This window comes from Telopea speciosissima, chromosome 2 (genome assembly GCF_018873765.1).
Source record: "Telopea speciosissima isolate NSW1024214 ecotype Mountain lineage chromosome 2, Tspe_v1, whole genome shotgun sequence".
Lineage (NCBI taxonomy): Eukaryota > Viridiplantae > Streptophyta > Magnoliopsida > Proteales > Proteaceae > Telopea > Telopea speciosissima.
The window spans coordinates 75,615,738-75,631,419 of record NC_057917.1 but is presented as its reverse complement, the minus strand read 5'-3'; positions in this window follow the sequence as shown (position 1 = coordinate 75,631,419).

Below are 15,682 nucleotides of genomic sequence, written 5' to 3'. Positions count from 1 at the left end.
CCTCTAGTGTCTCCGGTCCCCTAGGGATCGTCGACCCTCGGGCGCCATCCCCACTGCTGGTCGTGCTTGATAGGTTAGGCCCTGTTGCTAGCATCTTGTCATCCTCGACTTGGTTTCCCTCCGTGAGGAGTTTCATATTCTCCGAGGTCATGTTGCGTGCTCCTGGGCCTAGCGAGTATGCTTTCTCTCATCGCGCGGGGAGATCCGCCTACTGTTCATTTTTCCTCCAGGGCCTTCGCCTTCCTATCCCTCGCTTTGTCGAGTTGGTGTTAGAGCATTGGCACCTCACCCCGGGCAAGTGTTGCCCAACTCTTGGAGGGTGATCTTGGGTTTTATGTCTTCTTCGCCCTCATGCGTAGCCACGTTCCCCTGTTCTCCCACTTTTATCTGTTGAAGAAGGGGAACCATGAATGTTATCACTTTGCCCGCCGTGCTCAAGGGGCCCTATGCCTCGTGGAGCTTCTTACGGGGATCACTAGCAACGTGAAGTATTGGAGGGATCGCTTCTTTTTGCCACGGTCCCCGATGCTCACTACGGTCGTTAGGGAAGTTATTGACCTCAAGAGGGTCAATCAGGGCTTGAGCCGAGTGATTTTGAGGTGACTCCCTGCCGTGCCTGGGTCGCGATCCGTTCCACGCCCAGGAGTTGGACTCGGAGGCCTTCCTGTCTCTCCTGAAGTCGAGTCCTGGTAAGAGCATTGTCTTTTGTACTTGATTGGCATGTTGGTATTTGAATGTATGTGTCATCCGATTGGTTGGTCGATCTATGCAAGTGGATACGCGTCCGGATTTCGCTTTGCTCCGTGGCAATCTGCGGAGGAAGGCGACTTCCCGGGGTGGTCCATCTCCTGGAGTGACCGATGTTAGTGGTGCTTCGCGCCGTGGTTGTTGGAGCGGCTAAGGGTGGACCGAGACATGCCCGCGTGATTTGAGCTCGGCGTGCGGGTCCTCCTTCCCGCATTTCTCCTGGTGACGATGGCGTCCCGGCTGCGTGCCTCTGTCCCCTCTGCATTGTTCCTTCGGATCTTCTGTATTGCCCCTTTCCAAGGGGAAAGGTGTGGGTTCCTCCGGCGGCATCGCCACCGATCTTCCCAAGCCGGGTGAGTCCCCGGTGATCACCTTGGGCGTGCTTGAGGGCTCGACCTTGGCCGAGGCCGGCGTGTCGCGGAGTGGGTGGACAGGCGGCGCTCCCTACCGCGAGGATGGCCTTGCAGAGGCTTAGTGATGCTTGTCCGCTCTGCACCTCTACCATGACATGGCTTCGGTGAGTTATTCCTTTATCGTCTCCTCATGTCCATTGCTCCATTTATTTTTACCTCATTTTATCGCTTGCCATGTTGATTGTAGGTCCATCACCGTGTCCGAGGCGGTGCTTGATCGAGGGGTCACGCTTCTCGTGACGCGCGATGCAGCGCACTTGCGTGACATGGAGAGGAGCTCCAGGGTCGTCGATGCCCGTGAGAGGGCCGAGGCCGACGCGCAGAGGGTGTCGGGAACTTGTCAGTGGCGTCCGGAAGCTCCTAGAGGTGTCCGAGGAGCTGCGTGTGACTTCTGGTGCGGCCGAGAGCTCGGCTAGGGTTCGGCTTTGGAGGAGGAGCTTCATTCATTGAGGGAAGGCATGAGGTGGAGTCAGGTCTGCAGTGAGCGAGCCGTGGTGAGTTCCGTGCATCCTCTGCGTTCTGACGCCAGATCGCGCAGCCTTCAGCCCGCCTATGAGGGAGGGGTCCGGACTTAGCCGCTTGTGTCTCGGAGGTGACCCCCGACTATGACTTCTCTGTCTTGGGGTTCTCTCGAGTTTGCCGCGCGCTTCCGGTGTAGCTGTGGTGGAGAGCGCTCCGGTGTCGAGGTGGAGGCTGCCCGCATGAGGGGGTGCTCTGCTGCGTCCTCCCGAGGCGGACATGATGTCTCCACTGGCCTGAGGTGACCCATCACTGTGATCCCTTGACCTTACGGCCGTCCCCGATCCTGTAGACGTCTCAACCTTTTTCCTTTTTGAACTTGAGTTGTAACTACTATGACTTTTCTATGTGATCGCTTTTGCTTTTCTTTGATTGCCTTGTCTCTTGGTGATTATTTGCACGTTGATAGTTAGCGGCTTAGGCGTAGAGCCTCAATGGTGGCATGGCGCCTTAGGCTTGGAGCCTCGGTGTTGGCATGTCGCCTTAGGCATGAAGCCTCGGTGTTGGCATGTTGCCTTAGGCTTGGAGCCTCGGCGTTGGCATGTTGCCTTAGGCACGAAGCCTCGATGTTGGCATACCGCCTTAGGCACGAAGCCTCGATGTTGGCATACCGCCTTAGGCACGAAGCCTCGATGTTGGCATACCGCCTTAGGCACGAAGCCTCGCGTTGGCATACCGCCTTAGGCACGAAGCCTCGATGTTGGCATACCGCCTTAGGCACGAAGCCTCGATGTTGGCATACCGCCTTAGGCACGAAGCCTCGGTGTTGGCATACCGCCTTAGGCACGAAGCCTCGTGTTGGCATACCGCCTTAGGCACGAAGCCTCGTGTTGGCATACCGCCTTAGGCACGAAGCCTCGATGTTGGCATACCGCCTTAGGCACGAAGCCTCGGTGTTGGCATACCGCCTTAGGCACGAAGCCTCGATGTTGGCATACCGCCTAGGCACGAAGCCTCGGCCTGTTGGCATACCGCCTTAGGCACGAAGCCTCGATGTTGGCATACCGCCTTAGGCACGAAGCCTCGATGTTGGCATACCGCCTTAGGCACGGCTCCGTGTTGGCATACCGCCTTAGCACGAAGCCTCGTGTTGGCATACCGCCTTAGGCACGAAGCCTCGCTGTTGGCATACCGCCTTAGGCACGAAGCCTCGTGTTGGCATACCGCCTTAGGCACGAAGCCTCGATGTTGGCATACCGCCTTAGTGTAGTGGCCGTGATTCGATTGAGTGGTAGGAGAAGACAAGTATTCTTGCAACATTTCTTTATTTTGACTGAAATTCACATTGCCCTTGATGTCGCTTCATCGCTACTCCTATCAAGCATCGATTCTCTTATCACTACCCCTACTCGCTTATGCCTCTACTCGGTAGTACTTCTTCGATGTTCGAGTTCCGTGCGGTCTACCTTCTTGCCCCACGAGTCTTCAAGCGGTAAGTCCCCAGGCGTATCCGCTGGAGACTATGTAGGGTCCTTCCGGGTGGTGACTTCCCGCCTTCGTGGGTCGCGATGCACTTGCCCTCCGTAGTACTAAATCGCCCGGTGGAATAGCCTTTCCTTGACCCTGGCGTTATAGTACCCGGCATTGTTGCTCGGTAGGCGACGTTCCTTAGTAGTGCTCTCTCTCGGACCTCATCTATAAAGTCCAGGTTCGCCGCATCCGTCGACATAGGTGCGTTCATTGAAGTGCGTAACCCTATGGGACATGGCGCCGACCTCTACCGGCGCCAATGCTTATGCCATATGCTAGGCGGAATGGGCTTTCTCCGTGGGCGTCCGTTCGTAGTTCGGTATGCCCACAGGACGCTTGGTAGCTCTTCTACCCATTTGCCTTTGGCTCCTTCTAGCCTTTTCTTGACTCCTTCCAATAGCGTTCACAGTGACCTCCACTCGACCATTGGCCTGGGTATGCTACCGACACAGCCGATAGTCGATGTTGTAGCGGTGACGAATGCTTGGAATTTGGGGTTGTTGAATTGTTTTCCATTGTCTGCGAGACGAGGATCCGTGGTACCGAACTCAGATGACGCCGTCGCGGACGAACTTCTCCATCTCTGTCTCTTATCTTGGCCAAGGGTTTAGCTTCAACCCACTTGGTGAAGTAGTCGATCGCGACGACCAGGTACTTTCTGCTTCCTGGTGCCGGTGAAGTTGCCTAAGATGTCTAGTCCCCACATGGCAAAAGGTATGGGGTTGAGGATTGATGTCACTTGGTGGCGGGTAGATGGGTATCGCGGCGAACAACCGACATTGCTCGCACTTCTTGGCATATTGATGGCCTCCTCTTGCATTCGAGGCCGTATAGTCCCCGGCGGAGGATTTTGTAGGCTAGGGCTCGTCCCCCATGTGGCTTCCACATATCCCCTCATGGACTTCTGGCTAGGGCGTACTCGCCCCCTTGGGTCCTAGGCACCGGAGTAGTGGTGCAGTGCCCCGCTTGTATAGTACCCCGTCTAGGACGGTGTACTTTGCAGCCTCTCATCCCGATCTTCCTTGCTTCGGCCTTGTCTTCTGGTAAGACATCGCTCGAGGTAGTTGAGTAGAGGGTCCATCCAGCCTAGGTCCCTCCGTGATCTCATTAACTCGCTTTCCTTATGCGTTGGCTCATGCAGATCTCAACATAGATCGCGCTAGCCAAATTTCTGAGTTCCTCATTGGCTAGCCTGGATAGGGCGTCGCGGCGTTTCTCCTCCCCTGGGAACTCAACCATCTCAAACTTCTCGAAACCTCGATCAACGCTTGAGCGCTGCTAGGTATGATGCCATCCTCTCATCTTTTGCCTCATACTTCCATTCACCTCGATTCACCACGAGCCGAGTCGCTCCGGTGGATAAGTGTGTGACTTGGATGGCTTTGGCCACCCGGAGTCCAAAGTAATGCCTCGACTCGCTTCATTATTGGATGCTTGGAAGGTGAACCCGAGAGCATATTGGATACGAAATCCCTGGCTGGTTAATATGAGCCCGGCCGCTTCCTGTCGCATTGCTCGACCCGTCCCACGAACATGTCCCACGATCCGTGATCTTTCTCTTCGGGCTCCCTGTTTGTGACTCGATCTCGATTGGGTACACTCGCAATGAAATCTGCAAGAGTCCGCCTTTGATGGCTGTTCTTGGTTGGAACTCGATGTCATGCTCACTTAACTCCACCGCCCATGCTATCAATCGTCCGAGACGTCCGGCCAGTGCAATATCTTCTTCAAGGGTAGGTCGTGAGGACTGTGATGGTATGGGCTTGGAAGTATGGTCGTAGCTTCCTAGCCGCCATTACCAATGCATAGGCTACCTTCTCGATCCTAGTGTACCTGGTCTCTCGCATCGATCGGGACATGGCCGACGTAGTAGATCGGCCTCTGGACTTTGTCTTCTTCCTTCAAAAGATCTGGCCGACCGCGATGTGGTGGCGGCCGTAGAGCCGCAACTCCTCGTTAGGTTCCGGCCGCCCAAGCAAGGGTGGGCTCTCTAGGTACTCCTTCAATTCTCCGAACGCCTTTGGCACTCTTCCGTCCATGTGAAGTCCTTAGGGCTTCTGGAGGTTCTTCAATGTTTTGAAGAATGGTAAGCACTTATCACCCGATCGTGACACGAACCTGGAAAGGGCGGCGACCCTTCCATTCAACCTCTGCACCTCTCCGACTGCTTCGAGGAGGTGCCATCTCTTGGATGGCCTTGATCTTGGATGGGTTGGCTTCTATTCCACTGACCGAGACCATGAACCCAGGAATTTTCCCGACGTTACGCCAAGGCGCACTTGCAGGGTTTAGCTTCATCTGGTTCCTCCTCGCATCGTGAATGCTTCCTCTAGGTCGGCCAGTGTTGGTGCGTGGACGCTTTTCACGAGCATGTCATCCACATATACCTCCATGTTGCGCCCGACCGCTCCTCGAACATCTTGTTGACCATCCTCCGATAGGTGGCCCCCGCATTCTTTTAACCCGAACGGCATGACGTGGTAATGAGTTCTCTTTGTCATCCGGAATGCGGTAAGACTCATCATCCTCACACATGAGGATCTGGTTGTATCCGGAGTAGGCGTCCATGAAACTCGCATCTCATGGCCGGCGGTGGCGGCGATCGAGGTCGATCCTGGGCAAGGGTATTCATCTTTTGGGCATGCCTTGTTCAGCGGTGTAGTCGACACACATCCTCCACTTCCCATTTGGCTTTGGTACCATGACCACGTTGGCGAGCCAGTTGGGAACTTCTCCTTCGATGAACCCCGATCGGCTTAACTTCTCGACCTCCTCCTTGATTGCCGCTTGTCGGCCGAGGGCGGTTACGCCGCTCGCTGAACGGGCTTCCTGGTTGGGTCGACGTGTAGTCGGTGTTCCGCTATGGAACGTGGTATTCCCGGCATGTCGGAGGTTGACCATGCGAAGACATCTATGTTTGCTTGGAGGAGGTGTCCAAGTTCGTCTTTCTGTTCCTTGCTTAGCAGGTGAGCCGACCAACGACCTTGGAGGGGTCATCCTGGCCGAGTGGCCATGGGATGAGGTCTTCCACCGGCCTTCCCTTCTCTCTCGGCTCATCTCTCCGGTCACCGATCATGCTCTCTAGGCAGAGTGCCACTCCACGGGTGTTGCCATTATTCTTTTTCATGAAGGTGGCGTAGCACTCCCTTTGCCTTCTTCGATCTCCTCGACTTCGCCTACCCCGTTCTCGGTGGGGAACTTCATCTTCGTGAAGTGGTGATATGACTCTCCGAGGGTCGTCGTGATGGTCGCCCTAAGAGGCCGTTGAAGGACACCACGGACTTGACTACCATAAAATTTACCATGATGGTTACTTGTCGAGGGTGTACCCCGAAGGTGACGGGTAGCTCTATGGTACTGATGGAGGCGGTGGCACCGAGAATCCATGGAGATAAGTGGGCTCGGTTTGAGCTGGTCGTCCCCGAACCCGAACGCCGATAAGGCCCAAGGAGAGTACGTCAACAGACGCCCGTGTCTATCAAGACCACGTGTGCAGTCGATTGGCTATCTCCACCTGTACTACCAGGGCATCTTCATGCGGGAAGTTTAGTCCTTCCGTGTCTTCATCCGAGAAGGAGATCACCGCCTCGGTCCTCGGCTATCTTGTGGGCTTCTCGCCACTCCCACGAACCTCGGCATGAGCTTTAGCTTTTCTGTGGACTCTTGCCCGGTCCTCCAAATATGGTGAGGATAGGAGGTCCCTTGGTGCCACTAGGTTCGGTGGCATCTCTCCGCCCTTCTCGGGCGGTCTCTCTCTCGATCTGTTCTTCTTTCTTCTCGTCTCGGTTCCACTCGCTCCGTCGCGACCTCTATCTCCTTGGCCCGAGCGGTTGTCACGTCTCCCCTTCACATACTTGTTCAAGCTTCCGCTTTTACCAGTTGTTCTATCTCTCTCTTCAATTGATAGCACTCCTCCGTGTCGTGCCCATTCTCTTTGTGGAAGAGACAATATTTGTTAGGGTTTCGCTTCTCTCGGCGCGCTAGCATGGGTCGTGGCCACCGGAGTAGGTCACGGTCTTGGATCTGCATGAGTATCTGGGACCGGTGGTGTTCGTGGTGTGAACTCGGGGTGCTTGCCCTCTCACTTCTCTCTGGCGGCGGTCTGTCCTCCTAGATGGGCGGTCGCTCTTCTCTTGTCGGCGCCTGTCCTCGACCTCTTACCCTCTTTGCGGTCATCAGTGCGACCTCTTGTTGTCCCGTGGCTTGGCCTCGATTATTTTTGTTCTAGCTTGTAATACCTCGGCCATATTTGCAAACTCGTTGCATCGCTCCGTAAGCTCTTTCATAGTCCTCGGTCTCATGACGTGCCAGTCCTTGATCAAGTCCAGGTCCCTAATACCTCCTGCTAGGGCTGCATGTCGTGTCCGGTCATCCAAGTCTCGTACCTCCAGGGACTCCTTGGTGAACCCGGTAACGTACTCCCCGAGAGATTCCCAGTGGTTCGTACCACGCTCGTGAGATTGACGGTGGTCTTCTTCCGCTTGACGCCGCTTTGGAAGCGGGTGACGAATCGTCGCATAGCTCGCGAACGAGCCTATAGATCTCGGTCGTAGCCTGGAGAACCATGATGTGGCTGCTCCCTTGAGGGATGCAGGGAATGCCCGACAGATACCACGTCCGACCCCCATACAGCGTCATCATGCCATTAAAGTAGTTGATGTGGTCATTAGGGTCGTGGTACCACCGTAGAGTTCAAAGGTGGGTAGTCGAAACTCGGAAGGTAGTGTCGCTGACATGATCTCTCCGAGAAGGGGTGTTGTCCCGATGGAGTGTGTCTCGCCTTTGGTCCGCTTCTTCAACCCTTCCAGACTTCTCATCTAGGTCGCGGAGTCTTTGATCGAGCTCCTCGTCCCGTGCCGCCCCCACGCCTAGCCGGACGTTCGCCGCGACCCCGCTTCACGTTCTCTCCTCGGATGTCCCCTCCCGCCTTGAGTGTTGGCGGATGGTGAATGGTCATGCTGGGATGAACCCGTCGTGAAGGTGAGGGGCTTTCTTCTCTCGTGGGTCCGCTTCGTCGTGGTATGTGACCTTCTTCCGGGCGTCCGTCGAACACGGACCTCCGGATCGATCCCGCGGGCTAGACACCCTCGCCCGGGTGTTGGCGTCCTCCCACGTTCGACCGTGGCGAGAGGTCTCTTGTTCTCCTGGGATGCGGAAGGCCTCCCCCAAGCGCGAGTGGGGGTTGCCTCGTCGCGCAAGTCTCTCTCGATCTCGCGCCCCGGGAGATGATCTCCTAGGGTTTGGCTCTTGTTGAGGTATGGACTCCACCCTTGCCGAGGGTGAAGTCCTCCGACGGTGAGATGTCGCACGCCGCGTCGTATTCTCGCAAGAGTCGTTGTTCATCGAGGATCTGTCGTTGCGGTCGTTGATCGACCCACGTGGCGGAGCATTGGGGTCGATGTCACCTCCACCACCACATGGTCGGCCTCGTCATTGTGGGGCTCGCGATCACGAATCGGTCATTAAGGGGGATCTCCTCCTCCGCAGGGACATGGTCCTGGTTGTTGGCTCGCGGCGAGAGCCCTCCGGGGTGGTGATCCATTCCTTACTCCGTTGTTGGTGGTGGTAGTCTTCTTTCGTGCCATTGAATGAGTATGGAAGCGAGCTAGTAGATGTAATGGCTAGCGTCGCCCACGACGCACGGCGCCAATCAGGCGTCAAGAAATCGCCGAGCGGTCTCGCGAGTGCCGTCACCGCAAGTGGACCAAAGGGGTCGATCGTAGAGAAACCGGTGTGGTCCCGCCTAGGGCTCTCCGATGCCAAAGTTAGATCTCCCGGCGCAAACAGATGAATAGTGATTATTCAAGAAGAGTTTCCTCTCTTTGATGGGTTGCGTACCTTGTCTTTTATAGTAGCATATGGCGGTGTATGGCAGAGTGGAGAGTCCCAGCTTTGATGGCGAGTGTGCCGTTGAGTGGATAGAGGCCCTGGGTAACGGGCTCTATCTCGATTGGCCATCTCCCAGCGGAGGGAGTGTCCTGGTGGCATCGATCCTTGGTGGATAGATATCCGCGTGTGGTGATAACGCCCTTGGTGCTTGAATCCGTCCTGGATGACGTGACCTCTAAGGTCCGAGTCTTGGTAGTGACATGAGTCTTAGTGATACGATCGGTCGTAGATGGGTGGCCCCCACAGTGCCCGATGCTGCGGCTAGGTGAGGCCGCGTGGGTTAGGGCGTGAGGAGGCCGCGCCCGAGGCCGCACCGAGGCCACGCCGGTGAGGCGCGCCGAGGCCGCGCTGGTGAGGCCGCGCCTGGTGAGGCCGCGCTGAGGCCGCGCCGAGGCCGCGCTGGTGAGGCCGCGCCGAGGCCGCGCTGGTGAGGCCGCGCCCGAGGCCGCGCCTGGTGAGGCCGCGCTTGATGAGGCCGCGCCGAGGCCGCGCTGGTGAGGCCGCGCCCGAGGCCGCGCCGGTGAGGCCGCGCCTGTGAGGAGGCCGCGCTGTGAGGCCGCGCCCGACCGCGCCCGGGTGGTCCTTGGACCCGGTTCGTTCCCCTTGGCTATGAGGCGGGTCGCCTGCGTGACACGTGGCGATCGTTGATTGACCGGTGAATATTGGATGTATCACTGGATTTGTCACATGTTAAAATTTAGAGTCCAATTCAAGTCAATTCAATTCCCTTTCGTGTGCTTCATCATGTAAGTACTTGCATCACTGTTCCATAATTTCAGATTTTCAAAACTCTATTTTACAATATGGCAAAGTTAAGTCTACAACTTGACATGTGAGTAAAATACCTAGGGAACTATCGACAGGTCCTAGTTCTATAATTTCTGTTATCACTTGTTGAGACTCGGGTAAAACTCATCCTTAAAACTAACATTTAAAGAAATTTTGTCCAAGTCCTTATAGGTCTTCACATCGAATTATTCATATTTGATCCGAGATAGATTGCTTTCACATAAAATTCAACAAGTTTGGTGGAGACTAAATGTAACGGATATGTTCACATTATCGTTCATCGGTGTGCAAAACTTTGAAGCCAATCCGCCATCACAAATGTCGTAATAGAGGTTGACGAAGAAAACTCATCATGAACTCGATAGGAACAATTGAAAGACCAATGGAGAGTGCCCCGTATCAAATTAAATAGGTTATTGAATTTGATAAGTGACATCCATCAACAGTGGTCCTAAATATGTCATTTGTATTTTATATATTAATAATTTTTGTTGGATGTCATTTTGGTAATTTTATGAAAATTTTGAATCAGAGTTTGAACAATTTCCTTTGATTACTTTGGACTAAAATTTAGTCATTGAGATGTACATGGGTGACAAATAGCGAAGTGTTATACTTCACTACGCATAGTGACGCCTAAAATGACTTGTAAGTTATTATGTACTATTTCCAAATCTTAGACTTAATTATTACCTTTTAAAGATGTATTATTACCTCTTATGTATGAACCATACTTGGATATACCCAACACAAGATTAAGGTTGACAACAAGTTTTGCTTTGAATAGAATTGAATGACAAAACATGATCCATGTAGTCCATGAATTTAGTTCACAATATTTACCAAAAAAGAAAAGAATTTAGTTCACAGTACTGGTGATGATGTTGGGTGTCATCAAAAAGATAATTAAAATAAACCTATGCTTGTTGAAGATGAAGTTTCGAAATAGAATAATTCCTTCTATCATGTATGCCTGATTGATCTCTTGAATCTAATGAGTTAAAGTAGAGGGTGTTATTAGCACTCCAAGGAATGTGGAAATAATACCAAATTAGGGGTAGTGAGATTGATCGGTAAGAAACTCAACGACATCTCTACTTGCCCTATAACTAGACCTGACCTGCCTATCTTATCAATACACAAATGTATAAATCTCTGAGAGTTTCAATTGCGCTTATGTTCATCACTGTAAGAATTGGGGCTCTTTTTAGAAGATGGATAAGTCTTCATGCTCATTCCAAGTTTGAAGTAACATTTGTACCAATACTGATACCAATACTAATATGTATCAACCATATCGAGCCATATCAATACCGATTTCAAATCAAGACAACATTTTGTATCAAAAAATAGCAAATCCATATTGTATTAGTTGATCCATATCGGTCAAGTATCGATTTCGTTGACGGCCGATACCAATACAAATCGGCCAGTGTGTTCTTCATTAAGCTAGACCTAATGAGATTAAAATTATTGGAAGCCTAACCGTCAGGTAAAAAGAACCTGGAAACCTTGCTATTAGAGCTCTCAACTGTTATATTGGATATCAATTTTCAACACAGAGCCATCCTATGTGAATGGAAATGAAGACCCTCTGAAAGATATCCGGTTAGTTAAAGGGTCAAACAGCCGACCTAAAATGCATAAGGGGAAAGTTTTCATACACGACTGTGTAAGCCATGCATGTGAGAGGGTGAGATTATCAAGGCATTAATTAATTGGAGGGGGGTGTATGATTTTTCCAATTCTTTGTGAGAGGGAACATAACCGTACATACTTACACAGCTGTGTATGAAAACTTCCCCCAAACCATAATGCACAATTAACCCTCTGCATTGCACAATCATGGTGGAGGGGAAAACATAAACTTAATGACAAAGATGTTTGTTGGGCCAATTTTATTTATCAAAATATACGCTTAAAAAATGTCTTTTTCCTTTGTTGTGATAAGATTTGTGGGTTGTAATAGAATAGATCGATGGACCCTTAGAAAGAACCACTAGCAGTGCTTTGGAATCTTTAAAGTGAAACTCCAATGCAGCCATTGATGGTGGTTGTACTACCCTCATGGTTTGGGGAGTTGGAATCGGATCTACGATTTGAATGAATCAGATCAGAATTGGCCGATTTTGATTCTACTTCCAGCCGCTTTGATTCGGCCTATCCTTACTTGCTTTTTAGTGTTCATGCTGATTCCAACTGAATCGGAACCAAAATCAGGGTTTAAAAGAAGGAATCATTATCTGAATCGGTCCATCTGATTCAGATATGATTCTATTGTGAATCATCTGGAATCGATCAAGAATTGGTCGGAATTGGGAAGATTCTATATGAACCTTAGAAACATGTATGGATCACCCACTCCGGAATGTCATGAATCAAGATTGGCTCGGTCAAGTTCGATCAAATGGGATGACTCACTCGATCCAGTGATCGAAATCCATGGATTTTCTTCTTCTTTTTTTTTAACGTCCATGGACATATTGCATATGTGGTCCTGTCATTAACTCTCAATCTATCAATCACAATCCATGACTTTTTTTCTTCTCTAAGACCAAAGACTCCAAAGCAGTGGTTCAAATCGATTCGGGTCCTCTGTCGTAATCCGGATCGGGATGGGTGGGGACAAATCTGACCCCTCCATGAGGCATGGGTCCCACACCTTAAAGGTGGGCCCCACACCCTCATAGAGGGTTCAGATCTGTCCCCACCCGTTCCCATGTGGGTAGTAGATCTGAACTCTAAGTAGCGCACCATTCGACGGCCCTGTGTGCTCAGACAGGGTGTTGGACTGCGTGTTCGAGCACACATGGTCGTTGGATGTATGCTACACATTATATCACGCTACAGAGGAGCTCAACGCAATTCAAATGGGGAAATATTCTTTCGATTGTGAACCCTTTAGGGTGCATTTGATTATGATCTTTAGATTTATTGGGATCCGTAGCTTTGGCTTTGAACCCCATTGTTTCGTTTGGTTGCAAGTAAATTGGATTTTATTTTTTTTTAAGGGAAGTAGTTTTCTATCCGGGAGTATGGCTTACGCCAGCACTCTCATGACTCATGTGTCTACCTCTCTCCTCTTCAAAACAAGGGGACAAATGTGTCTTTTCATATGGGGCGGAGAGATAGACTCATGGGAGTTCGCTGGCATAGGCCACACTCCCGTACAGAATTCTTCTCCATTTTTTTGGGGGAAGGTATTGGTACATGGTAGATTCCGTGCATCAATGCATTCAATAGGGGGTGGGGGGTTTTATGGTCATCTCAGATGAGCATAAATTCCCATCTGGCGGTACTTCATACAGGCCGTGTACATGCACGGTCGTGTATCAAAATTCTGCCTTTTTTTTTTTTTTTATATCAAGTAAAATTTATTTTTCAAGAAAAACAATTTTAAGTGTTTGATTGCTAAGGAGATACATGTTACTTATAAAAGAAATTTCACTCCTAAGGTCACTCCTTTTTTATTTTCTGACTAAAAAGTAAAAAGTAAAGTAAAACCAAAACCCGTCTCAACAAGGTGTTGGTTATCTTTCTCTAGAAAAGTTTGAAAGCAAAACCCGACAGAGAAGACCAATTGGAAGGAAAACAGAAATGACAATGGAAAAAGATGAGCAGCTGATGAATTCCATGTTGCTCTCTTGAATTACACCTCTTTTTAACTTTTGATTAACATTAATGATGTGAGAATGGATAATCAGTTTTGGAAGAGACAAAACTTGTTAAATTGATGATTCGTTATTGACTAGGAGGAGAGTTTGATAACAGTAGAAATTGAATTTTTTTTTTTTTTTAAATTAGAAAATTTCCTAGGATTTATTTGATATTAGCTGGTGCTCAATGAATGCAAATGATTTCTACTTTTTTGAGAATAAAGTCAATTAATTAACTAATGAATTATGTTTTCTTATATGCTTAGAAATCACGTACAAGTCATTTCAAATGATAATCATAGAAAGCAAATTGAGGTAATCTCTTTTGATATGAAGAAATGATTTGGTTTAGTTATGGAACTTCCTTGGTCTTTTGTCTTGAAGTGAACAAAATTTTTGTTGAAGTAAACTTACTTGGGAGGCTTTTGATGCAAGCATAATTGGGTATTGGGTTGAAGGACTATGAAAGCAAAAGGGAATGGTTAGGGACTTTAGGTTAGACATTTCTTACCTCTTAGTTAATTTGGTAGGGTAAAAGTAAAACTAAAGGGACATTTTCTCTTCACCCATGGTGAAGAGATTCTCGTCTCTCTACCGCCACCAAATAGAAATGGGGGAGGGGAGTGGTGGTCAGTTTGTACAATTGAAGATGAAGAGAAACTTTCGGTAAGGCCAAAATTTTCTTCACCTTGGGTGAAAAGAGTGTCGTTATTTCCTCTACTCTGCCTCTTTATTGTACAAAGTCTAAAACTCCCTTGATACTATTTCAGGTAAAGTTCAAGTAAATGGAATTGCCAACAGCAACGGCCTCAGACAATTCCGATTCTGTTGGAATTGATTGAAATCAGCTTGAATGCTAGAATCTAGTCGATTTGATATGCAAGAATCAAGATCGGGCTTGGCCGATTTGACCGATCGAGCTCTAATTTTTAAAATTCTGATTTTAGAGTTCCATCCAACCACCAAAATCCATGGATTTAAAAATTATATTTCCACCATGAGTGAAGAAAAACTTGATCCTAAAACTAATACCAGTCCAATTTACCTGTGCAAACTATCAGATTAGGTTTATATGTAAAATTCTTATTTGATGTATTAATATATGGGATATGGTGTAGCCCATTCCTGTCCCTAACATCTATAAACCATTGATTGATATGCCTAGCCCATGGCCCATTCGAATTCCATTTTCCAGACTTTCGTCAATGTCTAACAATAAACCACCGATGTCATGAGAAAATAATTTGTAGTTGGAAAAACCCTATCTAATGTCGGGAAAAGGAAAATCGGATTCAAGTCTGGTCCAGAGTAAAAAGGAACCATACACATCAAGGCGTCGCCTCGTCACAATCTGACCTGACTTGGCTTCGTTTGACACGCATGTATGATAACAAACTTCAAACCCTTCCCCCCAAAGACAAGAGGAGCAAAGTGAGTCTTTCTTTCAAGGAACCCTACCTTTTATACTTCCCGTTATAAAATATATAATTCACTCTACTCTTTTTCATACTCAATATAAGACTAAACACATTTGTTTTACAAAAAGCAGCAGCAAAGAGATCAAAGGTTCAAACATTATGGGAAACCGAAAACAAAAAAAAAACATGAAAAGCTAAAAGAGGTATTTTGACACTTCTTTTCTCTTTTGTAAATTTATTTAATACAACACAATTTGATCACAATCTCCTTTGCTTCATATAACAAGTTTTATCAAAATGTCAAACTTGGGTCAAGATATGGAGGAATGATATGATACAATGGCAAATATATATATATATATATATACAGTGTCATGTAAAGTTTGGCTTATATATATGTATATACAGTGTCATGTAAAGTTTGGCTTCAAATTTTGACATTTTGACATATAACAACTCCACATGGTCTCCTATATATTCGTTGACTTAATAACTAGAAATAGAAGGGAAAAATTTTCAATAGCTAATGACCATTAAATTTGACATGTAGTATTGCAGATAGTTCAAGTGAAAGCTCTATCTCTTAGTGTTCAAATTTGCCACATAAGCCCTCTACGTACATATTAGGAATATGGTATAAATGAACTACTCATCAAGAGATACATAGTTCTAGACTCAAGGATATATAAACTTCAAGGATGTTCTTGAGTAATTGGGTCTTATTATATATGGGAAACGCCAAGTTGTTCTTATTTCAAGGTTGGTCTATGTTCCCCGTCTA